The sequence below is a fragment of the Cervus elaphus genome, chromosome 13, assembly GCF_910594005.1.
Source record: "Cervus elaphus chromosome 13, mCerEla1.1, whole genome shotgun sequence".
NCBI lineage: Eukaryota > Metazoa > Chordata > Mammalia > Artiodactyla > Cervidae > Cervus > Cervus elaphus.
In genome coordinates this window covers 5,109,482-5,136,928 of record NC_057827.1, presented here as the reverse complement: position 1 = coordinate 5,136,928, position 27,447 = coordinate 5,109,482, and positions in this window count along the sequence as shown.

Below are 27,447 nucleotides of genomic sequence, written 5' to 3'. Positions count from 1 at the left end.
TGAATGCAGGCTCCTCTATTAGATCCAAAGATAAAGGATGTCTGAATCCCCTGTGGAGACCCTAGAGAAAGTCCTAGTTCCCCGCCTCATCTCTACAGGAGGCCTCACATTCCTTTGACAACTCAATCAACACGCGGAGATCAATGTTTCAAAAGGAGACGATGCCTGACTCCTCCTGAAAACGGACAGGAGTCACAGTATCACTCTGGCAACTGGAAAGGGACACTGGGTCTCACTCCTCACCTTAACAGGCGTGCCTATTGCACTCCGAAGGCAGGAGAAAAATCCCGAAGTATCCCTCGCAACGACACGAGAGTACTGGTGTCGCTGATTTAACACGTGTTTTGAAGGGCCATCACCATCCTAAATCGAGATTACACTCCAGCTTCCCGCTGCAACTCATGAAAATCCATGAGACTTCCCCCTCGCTGCGAGATGAGGCCCGGTTCCTCTGCACTGCATGCAGAGCAAATCCGTGTTCCCCATCAAACACGAAAGAGGTACTGACTTCCTTGATGGAAATCCAGAGAGTCCCCAAGAACACTGTCACAAGTCTAGAGGGACCCTGAGGTCCCCGCAGCAGCACCAAAGCACACCGTGGACTCCAAATCAATTTGAGATGAGGCCCGATTCCACTGCATTGGCTCCAGTGCAATGCCACGTTCCCCATCAAACATGACAAGTGGCTTGTCTTCCTTTAGGCAACTTCACAGATTCCCCGAGAATACGGTCTCAAACCTAGAGGAACTCGAAGTTCAGCAAAGCAACTAGAGAAAAACTCCATGTACCCCAAATCATCTCGAGATGAGAGCTGCTTCCCTGGATTCGACTCAAGTGGAATGACAACAGTCCACTAGAACCTCAAGAAGAGGCTTCTCTCTGCTCTAGGTATGTGAGAGGGACCCTGAGTTTGCTGCCTCAAATGGAAAAAACATCAAGATGCCCTAACTCCACGTAAGGCCGGATTTCGCTGCAGTGACTTGAATGCAGGCTCGTCTTTCATCTCACAAGTGGACGGGATGTCTGAATCCCCTGTGGAGACCCTAGAGAATGCCCTAGTCCCCACCTCATCTCGACAGGAGGCCTCATATCCTTTTGAAACCTCGGGAGGCATGCGGAGTTAAATGTTTCAAAAGGAGACAATGGCTGACTCCTCTTGAACATTGATAGGAATCCAAATATCCCTGTGACAACTTCAAAGGGAGACTGGGTCTCCCGCCTCACCTCCAGAGGCGTCCCTACTGTCCTGCCAAAAATCAAATAGAATCCCGATGTGTCTCTTGCAACTAGGCAGGAGTCCTGACGTCGCTGAACCAGCAAGAGTACTGAAGGTCCATCCCCGCTGTAACTCGAGAACATACCGCATGTTCACTCCGCTAATCGAGAAAAACCATGAGACTTCCCCCTTGCCACGAGATGAGGCCCGATTTCCCTGCATTGCATGCTGAGCAAGTCTGGGTTCCCCATCAGACAGGAAAGGAGACTTGACTTCCCAGATGAATCTCCACATAGACCTCAATAACACTGTCACAAGTCTAGACGGACCCTGACGTCACTGCAGCAAGACATAAGAGCTGCGTGTACTACAAATCAACTCGAGAAGAGGCCCGATTCCACTCCATTGGCTCCAGAGTCATCCTGCATAACGCATGAAACAGGAAAGGTGGCGTGACTTCCTTTAGGCAACTCCAGAGATTCCCCGAGAACAACGGCCCAAGTCTAGAGGAACACCAAGTTCAGCACAGCAACTCCAGAAAAGCTCAGTGTACCCCAAATCATCTCGAGATGAGAGCCGATTCCCTGGCTTCAACTCAAGGGAATGCCAGCTTCCCACATGCCCCACAAGAGGAAGCTTTGCTCAGCTCTAAGTATGTGACAGGGACCCTGACTTTGCTGTCTCAAGTGGAATGGACACTGAGATGCCCTGACTGGAAATAAGGCCGGGTTTCCCTGCAGTGACTTGAATGCAGGCTCGTCTTTTAGCTCAAAAGATGAAGGGATGTCTGAATCCCCTGTGGAGATCTTAGAGAAAGCCCTAGTTCCCCACCTCATCTCTACAGGAGGCCTGAGATTCCTTTGACAACTCGAGCAGGACGCGGAGATCAAGGTTTCAAAAGGAGACAATGCCTGACTTCTCTTGAATATGGACAGGAGTAACAGTATTGTTCTGGCAACTGGAAAGGGACACTGGGTATCATGCCCCACCTCGAGAGGTGTCCCTACTGCCCTCCTAAGGCTCGAGAAGAATCCCGAGGTGTCCTCTCAACTAGACAGGAGTACTGACTTCGCTGAAGACACACACGAGATTTGAAGGGCCATCACCGTCCTAAATCGAGAATACAACCCCGGTTCCCACTGCAAGTCGAGAAAATGCATGCGACTTCCCCCTCCCTGCGAGATGAGGCCTGATTCCCCTGCACTGTATGCAGAGCAAGTCCGTGTTCCCCATCAAACATGAAAGGAGCCTTGATTTCCTTGATGGAAATCCAGAGTCCCCAAGAACACTGTCACAAGTCTAGAGGGACCCTGATGTCACCAAAGCAAAATGAAACAGATCTGCATACCGCAAATCAACTCAAGATGAGGTCCAATTCCCCTGCTTTCGCTCCAGAGCCATCCCACATTCCCCATCAAACACGACAAGTGGCTTGACTTCCTTTAGGCAACTCCAGAGATACCCGACAACACTGCCCCATATATAAAGGAACACCAAGTTCAGCACATCAACTCGAGAAAAGCTCCGTGTACCCAAATCATCTCGAGATGACAGCTGATTCCCTGGAATCGATACAAGAGGAATGCCAAAGTTCCACAAGCCCCTCAAGAAGAGGATTCTCTCAGCTATAGGTATGTGAGAGGGACCCTGAGTTTGCTGCCTCAAGTGGAATGGACACCCAGGTGCCCTGACTCGAAATAAGGCCGGATATCCCTGCAGTGACTTAAATGCAGGCTCGTCTTTTAGCTCAAAAGGTGAAGGGATGTCTGAATCCCCTGTGGAGATCTTAGAGAAAGCCCTAGTTCCCCACCTCATCTCTACAGGAGGCCTGAGTTTCCTTTGACAACTCGAGCAGGACGCGGAGATCAAGGTTTCAAAAGGAGACGATGCCTGACTCCTCTTGAATACGGACAGGAGTCACAGTATTGTTCTGGCAACTGGAAAGGGACACTGGGTATCATGCCTAACCTCGAGAGATGTCCCTATTGCCCCCCCAAGGCTCGAGGAGAATCCCGAGGTGTCCCTCACAACTAGACAGGAGTACTGACGTTGCTGAACACACATGAGATTTGAAGGGCCATCACCGTCCTAATCGAGAATACACCCCCGGTTCCCACTGCAAGTCGAGAAAATGCATGCGACTTCCCCCTCCCTGCGAGATGAGGCCTGATTCCTCTGCACTGCATGCAGAGCAAGTCCATGTTCACCATCAAACACGAAAGGAGTATTGACTTCCTTGATGGATCTCCAGAGAGTCCCCAAGAACACTGTCAGAAGTCTAGAGAGACCCTGAGGTCCCCGTAGCAACACAAAATGACACCATGTTCTCCATATCAATTCGACATGAGGCCCGATTCCACTGCATTGTCTCCAGTACAATCCCACGTTCCCCATTAAACATGACAAGCGGCTTGTCTTCCTTTAGGCCACTCCAGAGATTCCCCGAGAATTCGGTCTCAAGCTTAAAGGAGCACCAAGTTCAGCACAGCAACACGTGAAAAACTCCGTGTACCCCAAATCATCTCGAGATGAGAGCTGTTTCCCTGGATGCGACTCAAGAGGAATGACAACGTTCCACCATAACCTCAAGAAGAGGCTGCTCTCTGCTATAGGTATGTGAGAGGGACCCTGAGTTTGCTGCCTCAAATGGAAAAAAACACCGAGATGCCCTGACTCGAAGTAAGACGGGATTTCCCTGCAGTGACTTGAATGCAGGCTCGTCTTTCATCTCACAAGTGGAAGGGATGTCTGAATACCCTGTGGAGAACCTAGAGAAAGCCCTAGTTCCCCGCCTCATCTCTCCAGGAGGCCTCACATTCCTTTGACAACTCGAGCAGCACGCTGAGTTCAATGTTTCAAAAGAGAGGATGCCTGACTACTCTTGAAAACGGACAGGAGTCACAGTATTGTTCTGGCAACTGGATACGGAAACTGGATCTCACGCCTTACTTTGAGAGGCGTCCTTATTGCCCTCCCAAGGCTGGAGGGGAATCCCGATGTTTCCCTAGATACTAGACAGGACTCCTGACGTCGTTGAAGCAACACAAGTTTTGAAGGCCCATCCCTGCCGTAACTCGAGATCATGATGCATGTTCACTCTGCAAATCGAGAAAAATCATGAGACTTCCCCCTTGTTGTGAGATGAGGCACGATTTCCCTGCATTCCATGCAGAGCTACTCTGGGGTCCTCTTCAGATAGGAAAAGAGCCTTGAATTCCTAGAGGAAACTCCACATAATCCTCAAAAACACTGTCACAAGTGTAGACGGACCCTGAGGTCAATGCAGCAACACCAAAGAGCTCCGTGTACTACAAATCAACTCAACATGAGGCACGATTCCCCTGCATTGCATCCAGAGCCATCCTGCATTCCCCTTGACACAGGTCACGTGGCTTGACTTCCTTTAGGCAACTCCAGAGATTCTCGGAGATCAAAGTCCCTAGTCTAGAGGAACACAAAGTTCAGCACATAAACTCCAGGAAAGCTCCGTGTACCCCAAATTATTTCAAGATGAGAGCTGATTCCCTAGCTTCGAATCATGAGGAATGCCAACTTTCCACAAGCACCTCAAGAGGAGGATTCTCTCAGCTATACGTATGTGAGAGGGACACTGAATGTGTTGCCTGAAGTGGAATGGACACCGAGATGCCCTGACTCGAAATAAGGCCAGATTTCCCGGCAGTGACTTGAATTCAGGCACGTCTTTCAGCTCAAAAGATGAAGGGATGTCTGAATCTGCTGTGAAGACCGTAGAGAAAGCCCAAGTTCCCCACCTCATCTCTCCAGGAGGCCTCACATTCCTTTGACAATTTGAGCCGCACACGAAGATCAATGTTTCAAAAGGAGACGATGCCTGACTCCTCTTGAAAATGGACAGGAGGTACAGTATCGGTTTGGCAACTGGAAAGGGACACTGGATCTCACGCCTCACCTTGAGAGGCGTCCCTATTGCCCTCCCAAGGCTCAAGAAGAATCCCGAAGTGTCCCTCGCAACTAGACAGGAGTACTGACGTCGCAGAACACACAAGAGATGTGAAGGGCCATCACCGTCCTAAATCGAGAATACACCCCCGGTTCCCACTGCAAGTCGAGAAAATGCATGTGACTTCCCCCTCCCTGCGAGATGAGGCCTGATTCCCCTGCACTGCATGCAGAGCAAGTCCGTGTTCCCCATCAAACACGAAAGGAGCCTTGACTTCCTTGATGGAAATCCAGAGTCCCCAAGAACACTGTCACAGGTCTAGAGGGACCCTGATGTCACCGACGCAAAACGAAAGAGTTCTGTGTACCCCAAATCAACTCGACATGAGGCTCAATTCCCCTGCTTTGGCTCCAGAGCCATCCCGCATTCCTCATCAAACATGAAAAGTGGCTTGACTTCCTTTAGGCAACTCCAGAGGTACCCCGACAACACTGCCCCATATCTAAAGGAACACCAAGTTCAGCACATCAACTCGAGAAAAGCTCCGTGTACCCAAATCATCTCGAGATGTGAGCTAACTCCCTGGAATCGATACAAGAGGAATGACAAAGTTCCACCAGCCCCTCAAGAAGAGGATTCTCTCAGCTATAGGTTTGTGAGAGGGACCCTGAGTTTGCTGCCTCAAGTGGAATGTACACCGAGGTGCCCTGACTCGAAATAAGGCTGGATATCCCTGCAGTGACTTGAATGCAGGCTCTTCATTCATCTCACAAGTGGAAGGTATATCTAAATTCCCTGTGGAGACCCTAGAGAAAGCCCTAGTTACCCGCCTAATCTCGACAGCAGAACTCACATCCTTCTGACAACTTGAGAAGCCCGTGGGCTTCAATGCTTCAAAAGGAGACGATGCCTGACTCCTCTTGAAAATTGACAGGAATACCAATATCCCTTTGGAAACTGGAAGCGAGCCTGGGTCTCCCACCTCACCTCGAGAGACGTCCCTATTGCCCTGCGAAGCCATGAGGAGAATCCCGAAGTTTCGCTCGCTACTAGACAGGAGTCCTGACGTCGCTGAACCAACACGAGTTCTGATGAGCCATCTCTGCAATAACTCGAGAATATAACCCAAGTTCCCGCTACAAGTCGAGAAAAACCATGAGACTTTCCCCTGGCTGCAAGATGTGGCCCGATTCACCTGCACTGCGTGTAGAGCAAGTCCATGTTCCCCATCAAACACAAAAGGAGTATTGACTTCCTTGATGGAACTCCAGAGAGTCCCCAAGAACACTGTCAGAAGTCTAGAGAGACCCTGAGGTCCCTGTATCAAAACAAAATCACACCGTGTTCTCCATATCAATTCGACATGAGGCCTGATTCCACTGCATTGTCTCCAGTACAATCCCACATTCCCCATCAAACACGACAAGTGGCTTGTCTTCCTTTAGGCCACTCCAGAGAGTCCCCGAGAATTTGGTCTCAAGCTTAGAGGAACACCAAGTTCAGCACAGCAACATGAGAGAAACTCCGTGTACCCCAAATCATCTCGAGATGAGAGCTGTTTCCCTGGATTCAACTCAAGAGGAATGACAACGTTCCACCATAACCTCAAGAAGAGGCTTCTCTCTGCTATAGGTATGTGAGAGGGACCCTGAGTTTGCTGCCTCAAATGGAAAAAACACCGAGATGCCCTGACTCGAAGTAAGACGGGAATTCCCTGCAGTGACTTGAATGCAGGCTCGTCTTTCATCTCACAAGTGGAAGGGATGTCTTAATCCCCTGTGGAGACTCTAGAGAATGCCCTAGTCCTCATCTCATCTCGACAGGACGCCTCACTTCCTTTTGAAACCTCAAGAGGCACACGGAGTTAAATGCTTCAAAAGGAGACGATGGTTGACTCTTCTTGAAAATTAATAGGAATCCCAATATCCATGTGGCAAGTGAAAAGGGAGCCAGGGTCTCCTGGTTCACCTCGAGAGGCGTCCCTATTGCCCTCCCAAGTCTCGAGGAGAATCCCGATGTGTTCCTCGCAACTAGACAGGAGTACTGACTTCGCTGAACAAACACGAATTTTGAAGGGCCATCACCAACCTAAATCGAGAATACACCCCAGGTTCACGCTGCAACTCGAGATAATCCCTGAGACGTCCCCCTCGCCATGAGATGAGGCCTGATTCCCCTGCAATGCATTCAGAGTGAGTCCGTCTTCCCATCAAACACAAAGTAGCCTTGACTTCCTTGATGGAACTCCAGAGAGTCCCCAGAAATAATGTCACCAGTCTAGAGGGACCCTGAAGTCCCCGCAGCAACATGAAAGCGCACCGTGTATTCGAAATCAAATCGAGATGAGGCCCGATTCACCTGCATTGTCTCCAGAGCCATCGCGCGTTCCCCATTAAACATGACAAGTGGCTTGACTTCCTTTAGGCAACTCCAGAGATTACCCGAGAATACCGTCTCAAGTCGAGAGGAACACAAAGTTCAGCACAGCAACTCGAGAAAAGCTCCGTGCACCCCAAATCATGTCGAGATGAGAGCTGATTCCCTGGCATCGACTCAAGAGGAATGCCAGCTTTCCACAAGCTCCACAAGAGGAGGCTTTTCTGAGCTATAGGTATGTGAGAGGGACCCTGAGTTTGCTGCCTCACATGGAATGGACACTGAGATGCCCTGGACTCGAAATAAGGCCGGATTTCCCTGCAGTGACTTGAATACAGGCTCGCTTTTCAGCTCAAAAGATGAAAGGATGTCTGAATCCCCTGTGGAGTACATAGAGAAAGCCCTATTTACCAGCCTCATCTCTCCAGGAGGCCTCACATTCCTTTGACAACTCGAGCAGCACGCTGAGTTCAATGTTTCAAAAGAGAGGATGCCTGACTACTCTTGAAAACGGACAGGAGTCACAGTATTGTTCTGGCAACTGGATACGGACACTGGGTCTCACGCCTCACTTCGAGAGGCGTCCCTATTGCCCTCCCAAGGCTGGAGGGGAATCCCGAGGTTTCCCTAGATACTAGACAGGACTCCTGACGTCGCTGAAGCAACACAAGTTTTGAAGGCCCATCCCTGCCGTAACTCGAGATCATGATGCATGTTCACTCTGCAAATCGAGAAAAATCATGAGACTTCCCCCTTGTCGTGAGATGAGGCACGATTTCCCTGCATTGCATGCAGAGCTACTCTGGGGTCCTCTTCAGACAGGAAAAGAGCCTTGAATTCCTAGAGGAAACTCCACATAATCCTCAAAAACACTGTCACAAGTGTAAACGGACCCTGAGGTCAATGCAGCAACACCAAAGAACTCCGTGTACTACAAATCAACTCGAGATGAGGCCCGATTCCCCTGCATTGCATCCAGAGCCATCCTGCATTCCCCTTGACACAGGACACGTGGCTTCACTTCCTTTAGGCAACTCCAGAGATTCTCGGAGATCAACGTCCCTTGTCTAGAGGAACACAAAGTTCAGCACATAAACTCCAGGAAAGCTCCGTGTACCCCAAATTATTTCGAGATGAGAGCTGATTCCCTAGCTCCGAATCATGAGGAATGCCAACTTTCCACAAGCACCTCAAGAGGAGGCTTCTCTCAGCTATACGCATGTGAGAGGGACACTGAATGTGTTGCCTGAAGTGGAATGGACACCGAGATGCCCTGACTCGAAATAAGGCCAGATTTCCCTGCAGTGACTTGAATTCAGGCACGTCTTTCAGCTCAAAAGACAAAGGGATGTCTGAATCCCCTGTGGAGACCCTAGAGAAAGCCCTAGTTCCCCGCCTCATCACTACAGGAGGCCTCATATACCTTTGACAACTCGAGCGGCACGTGGAGATCAATGTTTCAAAAGGAGACGAAGACTGACTCCTCTTGAAAACGGACGGGAGTTACAGTATCGCTTTGGCAACTGGACAGGGACACTGGCTGTCACGTCTCAAATTGAGAGGCGCCCCTATTGCCCTTCCAAGGCTCGAGGAGAATCCCGAGTTGTCCCTCGCAACTAGACAGGAGTACTGACATCACTGAACAAACACGAGTTTTGAAGGGCCATCATCGTCCTAAATTGAGAATACAAACCCAGGTTCCTGCTGCAACTCGAGAAAATCCATGAGACATCCACCTCGCCGCGAGATGAGGCCCAATTTCCCTGCACTGCATGCAGAGCAAGTCCGTGTTCACCATCCAACACGAAAGGAGCTGTGACTTCCTTGATGGAAATCCAGAGTCTGCAAGAACACTGTCACAAGTCTAGAGGGACCCTGATGTCACCAACGCAAAACGAAAGAGTTCTGTGTACCCCAAATCAACTCGACATGAGGCTCAATTCCCCTGCTTTGGCTCCAGAGCCATCCCGCATTCCTCATCAAACATGAAAAGTGGCTTGACTTCCTTTAGGCAACTCCAGAGGTACCCCGACAACACCACCCCATATCTAAAGGAACACCAAGTTCAGCACATCAACTCGATAAAAGCTCCGTGTACCCCAAATCATCTCGAGATGAGAGCTGATTCCCTGGCATCGATATAAGAGGAATGCCAAAGTTCCACAAGCCCCCCAAGAAGAGGTTTCTCTCAGCTATAGGTATGTGAAAGGGACCCTGAGTTTGCTGCCTCAAGTGGAATGGACACCGAGATGCCCTAACTCGAAATAAGGCCAGATTTCCCTGCAGTGTTTTGAATGCAGGCTCTTCATTCATCTCACAAGAGGAAGGGATGTCTGAATCCCATGTGGAGACCCTAGAGAAAGCCCTAGTTACCCGCCTAACCTCGACAGCAAGACTCACGTCCCTTTGACAACTCGAGAGGCACGTGGGGTTCAATGCTTCAAAAGGAGACAATGCCTGACTCCTCGTGAAATTGACAGGAATACCAATATCCCTTTGGAAACTAGAAGCGAGCCTCGGTCTCCCGCCTCACCTCGAGAGATGTCCCTATTTCCCTGCCAAGCCACCAGGAGAATCCCGAGATGTCCCTCGCTACTACACAGGAGTCCTGATGTCGCTGAACCAACATGAGTTTTGAAGGGCCATCCCCGCAATAACTCGAGAATATAACACAGGTTCCCGCTGCAACTCTTGAAAAACCATGAGACTTTCCCCTGGCTGCGAGATGCGGCCCGATTCCAGTGCACTGAGTGCAGAGCAAGTCCATGTTCCCCATCAAACACGAAAGGAGTATTGACTTCCTTGATGGAACTCCAGAGAGTTCCCAAGAACACTGTCACATGTCTAGAGGGACCCTCAGGTCCCCGCAGCCACAAGAAAGCACACCATGTACTCCAAATCAATTCGAGATGAGGCCCAATTCCACTGCATTGGCTACAGTACAATCCTGCGTTTCCCATCAAACACGACAAGTGGCTTGTCTTCCTTTAGGCAACTCCACAGATTCCCCATGAATACAGTCTCAAGACTAGAGGAACACCAAGTTCAGCACAGAAACTCGAGTAAAACTGTGTGTACCACAAATCTTCTTGAGATGAGAACTGATTCCCTGGATTCGACTCAAGAGGATGACAACTTTCCACAAGCACCTCAAGAAGAGGCTGCTTTCTGCTATAGGTATGTGAGAGGGACCCTGAGATTGCTGCCTCAAATGGAAAAATCACAGAGATGCCCTGACTCGAAATAAGGCCGGATTTCCCTGCAGTGATTTGAATGCAGGCTCGTTTTTCAGCTCAAAAGATGAAGGGACGTCTGATTCCCCTGTAGAGACCCTAGAGAAAGCCCTAGTTCCCCTCCTCATCTCTCCGGGAGGCCTCAACTTCCTTTGACAATTCGAGCAGCACGCGGAGTTCAATGATTCAAAAGGAGACGATTCCTGCCTCCTCTTGAAAATTGATAGGAACCCCAATATCACTGTGGCAAGTGAAAAGGGAGCCTGGGTCTCCCGCCTCACCTCGAGAGGCGTCCCTATTACCCTGCCAGGCCTCGAGGAGTATCTCCAGGTGTCCCTGGATACTAGACAGGACTCCTGACGTCGCTGAACCAACACAAGTTTTGAAGGCCAATCCCCGCCATAAGTCGAGAACATGCCGCATGTTCACTCTGCAAATCGAGAAAAAACATGAGATGCCCCTTGCCCCAAGAAGAGGTCCGATTTCCCTGCATTGCGTGCAGAGCAAGTCCGTGTTCCCCATCAGACAGGAAAGGAGCCTTGATTCCTTGATGAAACTCCACATAGTGCTCAATAATACTGTCACAAGTCTGGACGGACCCTGAACTCAATGCAGCAACACCAAAGAGCTCCGGTTACTACAAGTCAACTCGAGATGAGGCCCGATTCCCCTGCATTGCATCCAGAGCCATCCTGCATTCCCCTTGACACAGGACACGTGGCTTGACTTCCTTTAGGCAACACCAGATATTCTCAGAGATCAACGTCCCTAGTCTAGAGGAACACAAATTTCAGCACAGCAACCCCAGGAAATCTCCGTGTACCCAAAATTATATTGAGATGATAGCTGATTCCCTAGCTCCGAATCATGAGGAATGCTAACTTTCCAAAAGCACCTCAAGGGGAGGCTTCTCTCATCTATACATATGTGAGAGGGAGCCTGAGTGGGTTGCCTGATTTGGAATGGACACCGAGATGTCCTGACTCGAAATAAGGCCAGATTTCCCTGCAGTGACTTGAATGCAGGCTCGTCTTTTAGCTCAGCAGAAGAAGGGATGTCTGAATCCCCTGTGGAGAACCTAGAGAAAGCCCTAGTTCCCCGCCTCATCTCTACATGAGGCCTCACATTCCTTTGACAAGTCAAGCTGCACGCGAAGATCAATGTTTCAAAAGGAGACGATGCCTGACTCCTCCTGAAAATGGACAGGAGCCACAGTATCGCTTTGGCAACTGGAAAGGGACACTGGATCTCACGCCTCACATTGAGAGGCGTCCCTATTGCCCTCCCAAGCCTTGAGGAGAATTCCGAGGTGTCCCTCGCAACTGGACACGTGTCCTTACGTCACTGAAACAACACGAGTTTTGAAGGGCCATCCCCGCAATAACTCGAGAATATAACACAGGTTCCCACTGCAACTCGAGAAAAACCATGAGACTTTCTCCTCCCTGCGAGATGCAGCCCGATTCCCCTTCACTGAGTGCCGAGCAAGTCCATGTTCCACATCAAACATGAAAGGAGTATTGACTTCCTTGATGGAACTCCAGAGAGTCCCCAAGGACACTGTCACAAGGCTAGAGGGACCCTGAGGTCTCCGCAGCCACACAAAAGCACACTGTGTACTCGAAATCAATACGAGATGAGGCCCGATTCCACTGCATTGGCTCCAGTGCAATCCCGGGTTCCCCATCAAACACGACAAGTGGCTTTGTCTTCCTTTAGGCAACTCCAGAGATTCCCCGAGAATATGGTCTCAAGACTAGAGGAACACCAAGTTCAGCACAGCAACTCGAGAAAAACGGTGAGTACCAAAAATCATCTCAAGATGAGAGCTGATTCCCTGGATTCTACTCAAGAGAAATGACAACTTTTCACGAGCACCTCAAGAAGAGGCTTCTCTCTGCTACAAGTATGTGAGAGGGACCCTGAGTTTGCTGCCTCAAATGGAAAAAACACCGAGATGCACTGACTCGAAATAAGGCCGGATTTCCCTGCAGTGACTTGAATGCACGCTTGTTTTTTAGCTCAAAAGATGAAGGGGCGTTTGATTCCCCTGAGAAGACCGTAGAGAAAGCCCAAGTTCCCCACCTCATCTCTCCAGGAGGCCTCACATTCCTTTGACAATTTGAGCAGCACGCGGAATTCAATGTTTCAAAAGGAGACGATGCCTGACTCCTCTTGAACACGGACAGGAGGCCCAGTATCGCTCTGCCGAATGAAGAGGTAGCCTGAGTCTCCCGCCTCACCTCGAGAGGCATCCCTATTGCCTTGCCAAGCCTTGAGGAGAATCTCCAGGTGTCCCTGGATACTAGACAGGACTCCTGACATCGCTGAACCAACACAAGTTTTGAAGGCCCATCCCCGCCGTAACTCGAGAACATGCCGCATGTTCACTCCACAAATTGAGAAAAATCATGAGACTTCCCCCTTGCAGCGAGATGAGGTCTGATTTCCCTGCATTGCATGCAGAGCAAGTCCGTGTTCCCCATCAGACAGGAAAAGAGCCTTGACTTCTAGATGAAACTCCACATAGTGCTCAATAACACTGTCACAAGTCTGGGCGTACCCTGAGGTCAATGCAGCAACATCAAAGAGCTCCGTGTACTACAAATCAAATCGAGATGAAGCCCGATTCCCCTGTATTGGCTCTAGACTCATCCTGCACTCCCCTTTACACAGGACACGTGGCTTGACTTCCTTTAGGCAATTCCAGAGATTCCCCGAGAACAAGGTCCCTAATCTAGAGGAACAGCTAGTTCAGCACAGCAATTACTGGAAAGCTCCATGCACCCAAAATTGTTTCGAGATGAGAGCTGATTCCCTGGATTCGACTCATGAGGAATGCCAACTTTCCACAAGCACCTCAAGAGGAAGCTTCTCTCAGCTATACGTATGTGAGAGGGACATTGAGTGTGTTGCCTGAAGTGGAATGGACACCGAGATGCACCGAGGCCAGATTTCTGTGCAGTGACTTGAATGCAGGCTCGTCTTTTAGCTCAAAAGATGAAGGGATGTCTGAATCCCCTCTGGAGACCCTAGAGAAAGCCCTAGTTCCCCGCCTCATCTCTACAGGAGGCCTCACATTCCTTTGACAACTCGAACAGAATTCGGAGATCAAGGTTTCAAAAGGAGACGATGCCTGAATCCTATTGAAAACGGACACGAGTCACTATCCCTCTGAGTACTGGAAAGGGACACTGGGTATCACACCTCACCTCGAGAGGCGTCCCTATTGCCCTCCCAATCTCGAGGAGAATCCCGAGGTGTCCCTCGCAACTAGACAGGAGTCCTGACGTCGCTAAATAAACACAAGTTTTGAGGGCCGTCACCTTCCTAAATAGAGAATACACCCCAGGTTCCCACTGCAACTCGAGAAAATCCATGAGTCTTCCTCCTCGCCGTGAGATGAGGAACAATTCCCCTGCAGTGCATGCAGAGCACGTCCATGTTCCCCATCAAACACGAAAGGAGCCTTGCCTTCCTTGATGGAAATCCAGAGTCCCCAAGAGCACTGTCACAAGTCGATAGGAACCCTGATATTACTGAAGCAAAACGAAAGAGATCCGTGTACCCCAAATCAACTCGAGATGAGGCCCGATTCCCCTGTGTTGGCTCCAGAGCCATCCCACATTCCCCATCACACATGACAAGTGGCTTGACTTCCTTTAGGTAATTCCAGAGATACCCTGACAACACTGCCCCATTTCTAAAGGAACACCAAGTTCAGCACATTAACTCGAGAAAAGCTCTGTGTAACCAAACATCTCGAGATGAGAGCTGATTCCCTGGCATCGATACAAGAGGAATGCCAAAGTTCCACAAGCCCCTCAAGAAGAGGCTTCTCTCAGCTATAGGTATGTGAGAGGGACCCCGAGTTTGCTGCCTCAAGTGGAATGGACACCGAGATGCCCTGACTCGAAATAAAGCCAGATTTCCCTGCAGTGATTTGAATGCAGGCTCCTCTATTAGATCCAAAGATAAAGGATGTCTGAATCCCCTGTGGAGACCCTAGAGAAAGTCCTAGTTCCCCGCCTCATCTCTACAGGAGGCCTCACATTCCTTTGACAACTCGATCAACACGCGGAGATCAATGTTTCAAAAGGAGACGATGCCTGACTCCTCCTGAAAATGGACAGGAGTCACAGTATCGCTCTGGCAACTGGAAAGGAACACTGGGTCTCACTCCTCACCTTGACAGGCGTGCCTATTGCACTCCGAAGTCACGAGGAAAATCCCGAAGTATCCCTCGCAACGAGACGGGAGTACTGATGTCGCTGAATAAACACGAGTTTTGAAGGGCCATCCCCGCAGTAACTCGAGAATACACTCCAGGTTCCCGCTGCAACTCAAGAAAATCCTTGAGACTTCCCCCTCGCTGCGAGATGAGGCCCGGTTCCTCTGCACTGCATGCAGAGCAAATCCGTGTTCCCCATCAAACACGAAAGAGGTACTGACTTCCTTGATGGAAATCCAGAAAGTCCCCGGAACACTGTCACAAGTCTAGAGGGACCCTGAGGTCCCCGCAGCAACACCAAAGCACACCGTGGACTCCAAATCAATTTGAGATGAGGCCCGATTCCACTGCATTGGCTCCAGTGCAATGCCACGTTCCCCATCAAACATGACAAGTGGCTTGTCTTCCTTTAGGCAACTTCACAGATTCCCCGAGAATACGGTCTCAAACCTAGAGGAACTCGAAGTTCAGCAAAGCAACTAGAGAAAAACTCCATGTACCCCAAATCATCTCGAGATGAGAGCTGCTTCCCTGGATTCGACTCAAGTGGAATGACAACAGTCCACTAGAACCTCAAGAAGAGGCTTCTCTCTGCTCTAGGTATGTGAGAGGGACCCTGAGTTTGCTGCCTCAAATGGAAAAAACATCAAGATGCCCTAACTCCACGTAAGGCCGGATTTCGCTGCAGTGACTTGAATGCAGGCTCGTCTTTCATCTCACAAGTGGACGGGATGTCTGAATCCCCTGTGGAGACTCTAGAGAATGCCCTAGTCCCCACCTCATCTCGACAGGAGGCCTCATATCCTTTTGAAACCTCGGGAGGCATGCGGAGTTAAATGTTTCAAAAGGAGACGATGGCTGACTCCTCTTGAACATTGATAGGAATCCAAATATCCCTGTGACAACTTCAAAGGGAGACTGGGTCTCCCGCCTCACCTCCAGAGGCGTCCCTACTGTCCTGCCAAAAATCAAATAGAATCCCGATGTGTCTCTCGCAACTAGGCAGGAGTCCTGACGTCGCTGAACCAGCAAGAGTACTGAAGGTCCATCCCCGCTGTAACTCGAGAACATACCGCATGTTCACTCCGCTAATCGAGAAAAACCATGAGACTTCCCCCTTGCCACGAGATGAGGCCCGATTTCCCTGCATTGCATGCTGAGCAAGTCTGGGTTCCCCATCAGACAGGAAAGGAGACTTGACTTCCCAGATGAATCTCCACATAGACCTCAATAACACTGTCACAAGTCTAGACGGACCCTGACGTCACTGCAGCAAGACATAAGAGCTGCATGTACTACAAATCAACTCGAGAAGAGGCCCGATTCCACTGCATTGGCTCCAGAGTCATCCTGCATAACGCATGAAACAGGAAAGGTGGCGTGACTTCCTTTAGGCAACTCCAGAGATTCCCCGAGAACAACGGCCCAAGTCTAGAGGAACACCAAGTTCAGCACAGCAACTCCAGAAAAGCTCAGTGTACCCCAAATCATCTCGAGATGAGAGCCGATTCCCTGGCTTCAACTCAAGAGGAATGCCAGCTTCCCACATGCCCCACAAGAGGAAGCTTCGCTCAGCTATAAGTATGTGAGTGGGACCCAGACTTTGTTGCCTCAAGTGGAATGGACACCGAGATTCCCTGACTGGAAATAAGGCCGGGTTTTCCTGCAGTGACTTGAATGCAGGCTCGTCTTTTAGCTCAAAAGATAAAGGGATGTCTGAATCCCCTGTGGAGATCTTAGAGAAAGCCCTAGTTCCCCACCTCATCTCTACAGGAGGCCTGAGTTTCCTTTGACAACTCGAGCAGGACGCGGAGATCAAGGTTTCAAAAGGAGACGATGCCTGACTTCTCTTGAATATGGACAGGAGTCACAGTATTGTTCTGGCAACTGGACAGGGACACTGGGTATCATGCCTCACCTCGAGAGGCGTCCCTATTGCCCTCCCAAGGCTCTAGGAGAATCCCGAGGTGTCCCTCACAACTAGACAGGAGTACTGACGTCGCTGAACACACACGAGTTTTGAAGGGCCATCACCGTCCTAAATCGAGAATACACCCCCGGTTCCCACTGCAAGTCGAGAAAAGGCATGCGACTTCCCCCTCCCTGCGAGATGAGGCCTGATTCCCCTGCACTGCATGCAGAGCAAGTCCGTGTTCCCCATCAAACACGAAAGGAGCCTTGACTTCCTTGATGGAAATCCACAGTCCCCAAGAACACTGTCACAAATCTAGAGGGACCCTGATGTCACCGAAGCAAAATGAAACAGATCCGCGTACCCCAAATCAACTCAAGATGATGTCCAATTCCCCTGCTTTGGCTCCAGAGCCATCCCACATTCCCCATCAAACACGACAAGTGGCTTGACTTCCTTTAGGCAACTCCAGAGATACCCGACAACACTGCCCCATATATAAAGGAACACCAAGTTCAGCACATCAACTCGAGAAAAGCTCCGTGTACCCAAATCATCTCGAGATGTGAGCTGACTCCCTGGAATCGATACAAGAGGAATGCCAAAGTTCCACAAGCCCCTCAAGAAGAGGATTCTCTCAGCTATAGGTATGTGAGAGGGACACTGAGTTTGCTGCCTCAAGTGGAATGTACACCGAGGTGCCCTGACTCGAAATAAGGCCGGATGTCCCTCCAGTGACTTGAATGCAGGCTCTTCATTCATCTCACAAGAGGAAGGTATATCTGAATTCCCTGTGGAGACCCTAGAGAAAGCACTAGGTACCCGCCTAATCTCGACAGAAGGACTCACATCCTTTTGACAACTTGAGAAGCCCGTGGGCTTCAATGCTTCAAAAGGAGATGATGCCTGACTCCTCTTGAAAATTGTCAGGAATACCAATATCCCTTTGGAAACTGGAAGGGAGCCTGGGTCTCCCACCTCACCTCGAGAGACGTCCCTATTGCCCTGCGAAGCCACGAGGAGAATCGCGAAGTTGCCCTCGCTACTAGACAGGAGTCCGGCCTTCGCTGAACCAACACGAGTATTGAAGGGCCATCCCCGCAATAACTCGAGAATATAACCCAGGTTCCCGCTGCAACTCTTGAAAAACCATGAGACTTTGCCCTGGCTGTGAGATGCGGCCCGATTCCAGTGCACTGAGTGCAGAGCAAGTCCATGTTCCCCATCAAACACGAAAGGAGTATTGACTTCCTTGATGGAACTCCAGAGAGTCCCCAAGAACACTGTCACAAGTCTAGAGGGACTCTCAGGTCCCCGCAGCCACAAGAAAGCACACCATGTACTCCAAATCAATTCGAGATGAGGCCCAATTCCACTGCATTGTCTACAGTGCAATCCAGCGTTCCCGATCAAACAAGACAAGTGGCTTGTCTTCCTTTAGGCAACTCCACAGAGTCCCCACGAAAACGGTCTCAAGCCTAGAGGAACACCAAGTTCAGCATAGAAACTTGAGAAAAACTGCATGTACCACAAATCTTCTTGAGATGGGAGCTGATACCCTGGATTCGACTCAAGAGGAATGACAACTTTCCACAAGCACTTCAAGAAGAGGCTGCTCTCTGCTATAGGTATGTGAGAGGGATCCTGAGTTTGCTGCCTCAAATGGAAAAATCACAGAGATGCCCTGTCTCGAAATAATGCTGGATTTCCCTGCAGTGACTTGAATGCAGGCTCGTTTTTCAGATCCAAAGATGAAGGGATGTCTGATTTCCCTGTGGACACCCTAGAGAAAGCCCTAGTTCCCCTCCTCATCTCTCCCGGAGGCCTCAAATTCCTTTGACACTTCGAGCAGCACGCGGAGTTCAATGGTTCAAAAGGAGACGATGCCTGACTCCTCTTGAAAATTGATAGGAATTCCAATATCCCTGTGGCAAGTGAAACGGGAGCCTGGGTCTCCCTCCTCACTTCGATAGGCGTCCCTATTCCCCTGCCAAGCCTCGAGGAGAATCTCCAGGTGTCCCTCAATACTAGACAGTACTCCTGACGTTGCTGAACCAACACAAGTTTTGAAGGCCCATCCCCGCCGTAACTCGAGAACATGCCGCATGTTCACTCTGCAAATCGAGAAAAAACATGAGACTGCCCCTTGCCACAAGAAGAGGTCTGATTTCCCTGCATTGCATGCAGAGCAAGTCCGTGTTCCCCATCAGACAGGAAAGGAGCCTTGACTTCCTAGATGAAACTCCCCATAGTGCTCAATAACACTGTCACAAGTCTGGACAGACCTGAGATCAACGCAGCAACACCAAAGAGCTCCGTGTACTACAAATCAACTTGAGATGAGGCCCGATTCCCCTGCATTGGCTCCAGTGCCATCCTGCATTCCCCTTTACACAGGACACGTGGCTTGACTTCCTTTAGGCAACACCAGAGATTCTCGGATATCAAGGTCCCTAGGCTAGAGGAACACAGATTTCAGCACAGGAAAGCTCTGTGTACCCCACGTTATATTGAGATGAAAGCTGATTTCCTGCCTTCGATTCATAAGGAATGCCAACTTTCCAAAAGCACCTCAAGAGAAGGGTCATCTCAGCTATACATATGTGAGAGGGACCCTGAGTGTGTTGCCTGAAATGTTATGGACACCGAGATGCCCTGACTCAAAACAAGGCCAGATTTCCCTGCAGTGACTTGAATGCAGGCTCGTCTTTTAGCTCAAAAGAAGAAGGGATGACTGAATCCCCTGTGGAGACCCTAGAGAAAGCCCTAGTTCCCCGCCTCATCTCTACAGGAGGCCTCACATTCCTTTGACAACTCGAGCAGCCCGCAGAGATCAATGTTTCAAAAGGTGACAATGCCTGACTCCTCTTGAAAATGGACATGAGTCACAGTATCCCTCTGGCAAGTGGAAAGGTACACTGGGTCTCACGCCTCACCTTGAGAGGCGTCCCTATTGCCCTCCCAAGGCTCGAGTAGATTCCCGATGTGTCCCTTCCAACTAGACAGGAGTACTGACCTCGCTGAACAAACACGAGTTTTGAAGGGCCATCACTGTCCCAAATCGAGAATACACCCTGTGTTCCTGCTGCAAATCGAGAAAATCCATGAGACTTCCCCCTCGCCGCGAGATGAGGCCCGACTACCCTGCACTGCATGCAGAACAATTCCGTGTTCCCATCAAACATGAAAGGAGCCTTGAATTCCTTGATGGAAATCCAGAGTCCCCAAGAACACTGTCACAATTCTAGAGGGGCCCTGATGTCAAGGGAGGAAAATGAAAGAGCTCTGTGTACCCCAAATCAACTCGAGATGAGGCCCGATTTCCCTGCTTTGGCTCCAGAGCCATCCCACATTCCCCATCAAACACGACAGGTAGCTGGACGTCCTTAAGGCAACTCCAGAGATACCCTGAGAACACCGTCCCATATCTAAAGGAACACCAAGTTCAGCACATCATCTCGAGGAAAGCTCCGTGTATCAGAAATCATCTAGAGATGAGAGCTGATTCCATGGCATCGATACAAGAGGAATGCCAAAGTTCCACAAACCACTCAAGAAGAGGCTTCTCTCAGCTACAGGTATGTGAGAGGGACCCTGAGTTTGCTTCCTCAAGTGGAATGGACACCGAGATGCGCTGACTCGAGATAAGGCCGGATTTCCCTCCAGTGACTTGAATGCAGGCTCGTTTTTCAGCTCAAAAGATGAAGGGATGTCTGATATCCCTGTGGACACCCTAGAGAAAGCCCTAGTTCCGCTCCTTATCACTCCCGGAGGCCTCATATTCCTTTGACAATTCGAGCAGCATGCGGAGTTCAACGGTTCAAAAGGAGACGATGCCTGCCTCCTCTTGAAAATTGATAGGAATTCCAATATCCCTGTGGCAAGTGAAAAGGGAGACTGGGCCTCCCGTCTCTCCTGGAGAGGCGTCCCTATTGCCTTGCCAAGCCTCGAGGAGAATCTCCAGGTGTCCCTCGATACTAGACAGGACTCCTGACGTCGCTGAACCAACACAAGTTTGAAGGCCCATCCCCACCGTAACTCGAGAACATGCCGCATGTTCACTCTGCAAATCGAGAAAAAACATGAGACTGCCCCTTGCCCCAAGATGAGGTCCGATTTCCCTGCATTGCATGCAGAGCAAGTCCGTGTTCCCCATCAGACAGGAAAGGACCCTTGATTCCTTGATGAAACTCCCCATAGTGCTCAATAACACTGTCACAAGTCTGGACGGACGCTGAGGTCAATGCAGCAACACCAAAGAGCTCCGTGTACTACAAATCAACTTGAGATGAGGCCAGATTCCCCTGCATTGCATCCAGAGCCATCCTGCATTCCCCTTGACACAGGACACGTGGCTTCACTTCCTTTAGGCAACTCCAGAGATTCTCGGAGATCAATGTCCCTAATCTTGAACAACACAAATTTCAGCACAGCAACCCCAGGAAAGCTCCGTGTACCCAAAATTATATTGAGATGAAAGCTGATTCCCTGGCTTTGACTCATGAGGAATGCCAACTTTCCAAAAGCACCTCAAGGGGAGGCTTCTCTCAACTATACACATATGAGAGGGACCCTGAGTGTGTTGCCTGAAGAGGAATGGACACCGAGATGCCCTGGACTCGAAATAAGGCCAGATTTCCCTGCAGTGACTTGAATGCAGGCTCGTCTTTTAGCTCAACAGAAGAAGGGATGTCTGAATCCCCTGTGGAGAACCTAGAGAAAGCCCTAGTTCCCCGCCTCATCTCTACACGAGGCCTCACATTCTTTTGACAACTCGAGCCGCACGCGAAGATCAATGTTTCAAAAGGAGACGATGCCTGACTCCTTTTGAAAATGGACAGGAGGCACAGCATCGCTTTGGCAACTGGAAAGGGACACTGGATCTCACGCCTCACCTTGAGAGGCGTCCCTATTGCCCTCCCAAGGCTCGAGGAGAATTCTGAGGTGTCCCTCGCAACTAGACAGTTGTCCTGACATCGCTGATCCAACACGAGTTTTGAAGGGCCATCCCCGCAATAACTCGAGAATATAACACATGTTCCCACTGCAACTCGAGAAAAACCATGAGACTTTCTCCTCCCTGTGAGATGCGGCCCGATTCCCCTTCACTGAGTGCCGAGCAAGTCCATGTTCCACATCAAACATGAAAGGAGTATTGACTTCCTTGATGGAACTCCAGAGAGTCCCCAAGAACACTGTCACAAGGCTAGAGGGACCCTGAGGTCCCCGCAGCCGCACAAAAGCACACTGTGTACTCCAAATCAATTCGAGATGAGGCCCGATTCCACTGCATTGGCTCCTGTGCAATCCCGGGTTCCCCATCAAACATGACAAGTGGCTTGTCTTCCTTTAGGCAACTCCAGAGATTCCCTGAGAATACGGTTTCAAGCCTAGAGGAACACCAAGTTCAGCACAGCAACTCGAGATAAATCGCGAGTACCACAAATCATCTCAAGATGAGAGCTGATTCCCTGGATTCTACTCAAGAGAAATGACAACTTTCCACGAGAACCTCAAGAAGAGGCTTCTCTCTGCTACAGGTATGTGAGAGGGGCCCTGAGTTTGCTGCCTCAAATGGAAAAAACAGCAAGATGCACTGACTCGAAATAAGGCCGGATTTCCCTGCAGTGACTTGAATGCACGCTTGTTTTTCAGCTCAAAAGATGAAGGGACGTCTGATTCCCCTGTGAAGACCGTAGAGAAAGCCCAAGTTCCCCACCTCATCTCTCCAGGAGGCCTCACATTCCTTTGACAATTTGAGCAGCACGCGGAATTCAATGTTTCAAAAGGAGACGATGCCTGACTCCTCTTGAAAACGGACAGAAGGCACAGTATCGCTCTGGCGAGTGAAGAGGTAGACTGGGTCTCCCAACTCACCTCGAGAGGCGTCCCTATTGCATTGCCAAGACTCGAGGAGAATCTCCAGGTGTCCCTGGATACTAGACAGGACTCCTGACGTCGCTGAACCAACACAAGTTTTGAAGGCCCATCCCCACCGTAACTCGAGAACATGCCGCATGTTCACTCTTCAAATCGAGAAAAAACATGAGACTGCCCCTTGCCCCAAGAAGAGGTCCGATTTCCCTGCATTGCGTGCAGAGCAAATCCGTGTTCCCCATCAGACAGTAAAGTAGCCTTGAATTCCTTGATGAATCTCCACATACTGCTCAATAACACTTTCACAAGTCTAGACGGACCCTGAAGTCAATGCAGCAACACCAAAGAGCTCCGTGTACTAAAAATCAACTTGAGATGAGGCCAGATTCCCCTGCATTGCATCCAGAGCCATCCTGCATTCCCCTTTACACAGGACACGTGGCTTGACTTCCTTTAGGCAACTACAGAGATTCTCGGAGATCAACGTCCCTAGTCTAGAGGAACACAAATTTCAGCACAGGAAAGCTCTGTGAACCCCAAGTTATATTGAGATGAAAGCTGGTTCCCTGGCTTCAACTCATGAGGAATGCCAACTTTCCAAAAGCACCTTAAGTGGAGGATCATCTCAGCTATACATATGTGAGAGGGACCCTGAGTGTGTTGCCTGAAATGCAATGGACACCGAAATGCCCTGACTCAAAACAAGGCCAGATTTCCCTTCAGTGACTTGAATGCAGGCTCGTGTTTTAGCTCAAAAGAAGAAGGGATGTCTGAATCCCCTTTGGAGACCCTAGAGAAAGCCCTAGTTCCCCGCCTCATCTCTACAGGAGGCCTCACATTCCTTTGACAACTCGAGCAGCCCGCAGAGATCAATGTTTCAAAAGGAGACGATGCCTGACTCTTCTTGAAAATGGACAGGAGTCACAGTATCACTCTGGCAACTGCAAAGGGAAACTTGATTTCCCGCCTCACCTCGAGAGGCGTCCCTATTGTCATGCCAAGCATCGAGGAGAATCCCAAAGTGTCCCTCGCAACTAGACAGGACTCCTGATGTTGCTGAACAAACACGAATTTCAAGGGCGATCTCCGCCGTAACTAGAGAATATAACCCAGGGTCCTGCCGCAACTCCAAAAAATAATGAGACTTTCCCCTTGCCGCGAGATGAGGCCCGATTCCCCTGCACTGCGGGCAGAGTAAGTCCATGTTCCCCATCAAACACGAAATGAGCCTTGACTTTCTTGATGGAACTTGAGAGTCCCCAAGAACACTGTCACAAGTTTAGAGGGACCCTGAGGTCACCGCAGCAACATGAAAGTGCACCGTGTACTTGAAATCAACTCGAGATGAGGCCCGATTCCCCTGCATTGTCTCCGGAGCCATCCTGCGTTCCACATCAAACACGACAAGTGGCTTGACTTCCTTTAGGGAACTCCAGAGATTACCCGAGAATACCGTCTCAACTCTAGAGGAACACCAAGTTCAGCACAGCAACTCGAGAAAAGCTCCATGTACCCCAAATCATCTCGAGATGAGAGCTGATTCCCTGGCTTTGACTCAAGAGGAATGCCAACTTTCCACAAACCCCTCAAGAGGAGGCTTCTCTCAGCTATACGTATGTGAGACGGACCCTGAGTTTGCTGCCTCTAGTGGAATGGACACCGAGATGCCCTGACTCGAAATAAGGCCGGAATTCCCTGCAGTGACCTGAATGCAGGCTCTTCTTTCATCTCACAAGATGAATGGATGTCTGAATCCCCTGTGAAGACCCTAGAGAAAGCCCTAGTTCCCCGCCTCATCTCGACAGGAGGCCTCACATCCCTTTAACAACACGAGAGGAATGCGGAGTTCAATGCTTCAAAAGTAGACGATAACTGACTTCTCTTGAAAATTGACAGGAATCCCAGTATCCCTGTGGCAACTTGAAAGGACACTGGGTTTTGTCATACATAGACATGAATCAGCCATGCAGTTACATGTATTCCCCCTCCCGATTCCCTCTCCCACCTCACCCCCCCCCCACCTGGTTCCCCTGGGTCCTCTCAGTGCACCTGGCCCAAGCACCTGTCTCATGCATCCCACCTGGGCCGGTGGTCTGTTTCACCATAGATAGTATACATGCTGTCCTCTCGAAACATCCCACCCTTGCCTTCTCCCACAGAGTCCAAAAGTCTGTTCTGTACATCTGTGTCTCTTTTTCTGTTTTGCATATAGGGTTATCATTACCATCTTTCTAAATTCCATATATATGTGTTAGTATGCTGTAATGATCTTTATGTTTCTGGCTTACTTCACTCTGTATAATGGGCTCCAGTTTCATCCATCTCATTAGAACTGATTGAAATGAATTCTTTTTTTCTTTTTAACAGCTGAGTAATATTCCATGGTGTATATGTACCACAGCTTCCTTATCCATTCGTCTGCTGATGGGCATCTAGGTTGCTTCCATGTCCTGGCTATTATAAATAGTGCTGCGATGAACATTGGGGTGCACATGTCTCTTTCAGATCTGGTTTCCTCTGTGTGTATGCCCAAGAGTGGTATTGCTGGGTCATATGGCAGTTCTATTTCCAGTTTTTTAAGAAATCTCCACACTGTTTTCCATAGTGGCTGTACTAGTTTGCATTCCTACCAACAGTGTAAGAGGGTTCCCTTTTCTCCACACCCTCTCCAGCATTTATTGCTTGTAGACTTTTGGATAGCAGCCATCCTGCCTGGCGTGTAATGGTACCTCATTGTAGTTTTGATTTGCATTTCTCTGATAATGAGTGATGTTGAGCATCTTTTCATGTGTTTGTTAGCCATTTGTATGTCTTCTTTGGAGAAATGTCTGTTTAGTTCTTTGGCCCAGTTTTTGATTGGGTCATTTATTTTTCTGGAATTGAGCTTCAGGAGTTGCTTGTATATTTTTGAGATTAATCCTTTGTCTGTTGCTTCATTTGCTATTATTTTCTCCCAATGTGAGGGCTGTCTTTTCACATTACTTATAGTTTCCTTTGTTGTGCAAAAGCTTTTAAGTTTCATTAGGTCCCATTTGTTTATTTTTGCTTTTATTTCCAATATTCTGGGAGGTGGGTCATAGAGGATCCTGCTGTGATTCATGTTGGAGAGTGTTTTGCCTATGTTCTCCTCTAGGAGTTTTATAGTTTCTGGCCTTACATTTAGATCTTTAATCTATTTTGTGTTTATTTTTGTGTATGGTGTTAGAAAGTGTTCTAGTTTCATTCTTTTACAAGTGGTTGACCAGTTTTCCCTGCACCACTTGTTGAAGAGGTTGTCTTTTTTCCATTGTATATCCTTGCCTCCTTTGTCAAAGATAAGGTGTCCATAGGTTCGTGGATTTATCTCTGGGCTTTCTATTCTGTTCCATTGGTCTATATTTCTGTCTTTGTGCCAGTACCACACTGTCTTGATGACTGTGGCTTTGTAGTAGAGTCTGAAGTCAGGCAGGTTGATTCCTCCAGTTCCATTCTTCTTTCTCAAGATTACTTTGGCTATTAGAGGGTTTTTGTATTTCCATACAAATTGTGAAATTATTTGTTCTAGTTCTGTGGAAAAATACCATTGGTAGCTTGATAGGGATTGCATTGAATCTATATATTGCTTTGGGTAGAATAGCCATTTTGACAATATTGATTCTTCCAATCCATGAACAGGGCATGTTTCTCCGTCTCTTTGTGTCCTCTTTGATTTCTTTCATCAGTGTTTTATAGTTTTCTATGTATAGGTCTTTTGTTTCTTTAGGTAGATGTACTCCTAAGTATTTTATTCTTTTTGTTGCAATGGTGAATGGTATTGTTTCCTTAATTTCTCTTTCTGTTTTTTCATTGTTAGTGTATAGGAATGCAAGGGATTTCTGTGTGTTAATTTTATATCCTGCAACTTTACTGGGAACTTTGCTGCGACTTTACTGCAACTTTGCTGGGAAAGTTTGAAGGTGGGAGGAGAAGGGTATGACAGTGGATGAGATGGTTGGATGGCATCACCGACTCAATGGATATGAGTTTGGGTAAACTTTGGGAGTTGGTGATGGACAGGGAGGCCTGGAATGCTACAGTCCATGGGGTTGCAAAGAGTTGGACACTATTGAGCAACTAAACTGAACTGAACTGACCTTTGCATATAAGTTAAGCAAGCAGGTTGACAATATACAGTCTTGACGTACATACTTCTTTCTCGATTTGGAACCAGTCCATTGTTCCATGTCCAGTTCTAACTGTTGCCTCTTAGCCTGCATACAGATTTCTCAGGAGGCAGGTCAGGTGGCCTGGTGTCCCCATCTCTTTAAAAATTTTCCACAGTTTGTTGTGATTCACACAGGCAAAGACTTTGGCATAGTCAATAAAGCAGACGTAGATGTTTTTCTGGAACTGTTACTTTTTCAATGATCCAAAAGATGTGGACAATTTGATCTATGGTTACTCTGCCTTTTCTAAATCCAACTTGAACATCTAGAAGTTCACAGTTCATGTACTGTTGAAGCCTTGCTTGGAGAATTTTGAGCATTACTTTACTAGTGTGTGAGATGACTGCAATTCTGCAGTAGTTTGAGTTTTCTGTGGCATTGCCTTTCTTTTGGTTTGGAATGAAAACTGACTTTTTCCAGTCCTGTGGCCACTGCTGAGTTTTCAAAATTTGCTGGCATAGTGAGTGCAGCACGTTCAGATCATCATCTTTTTTTG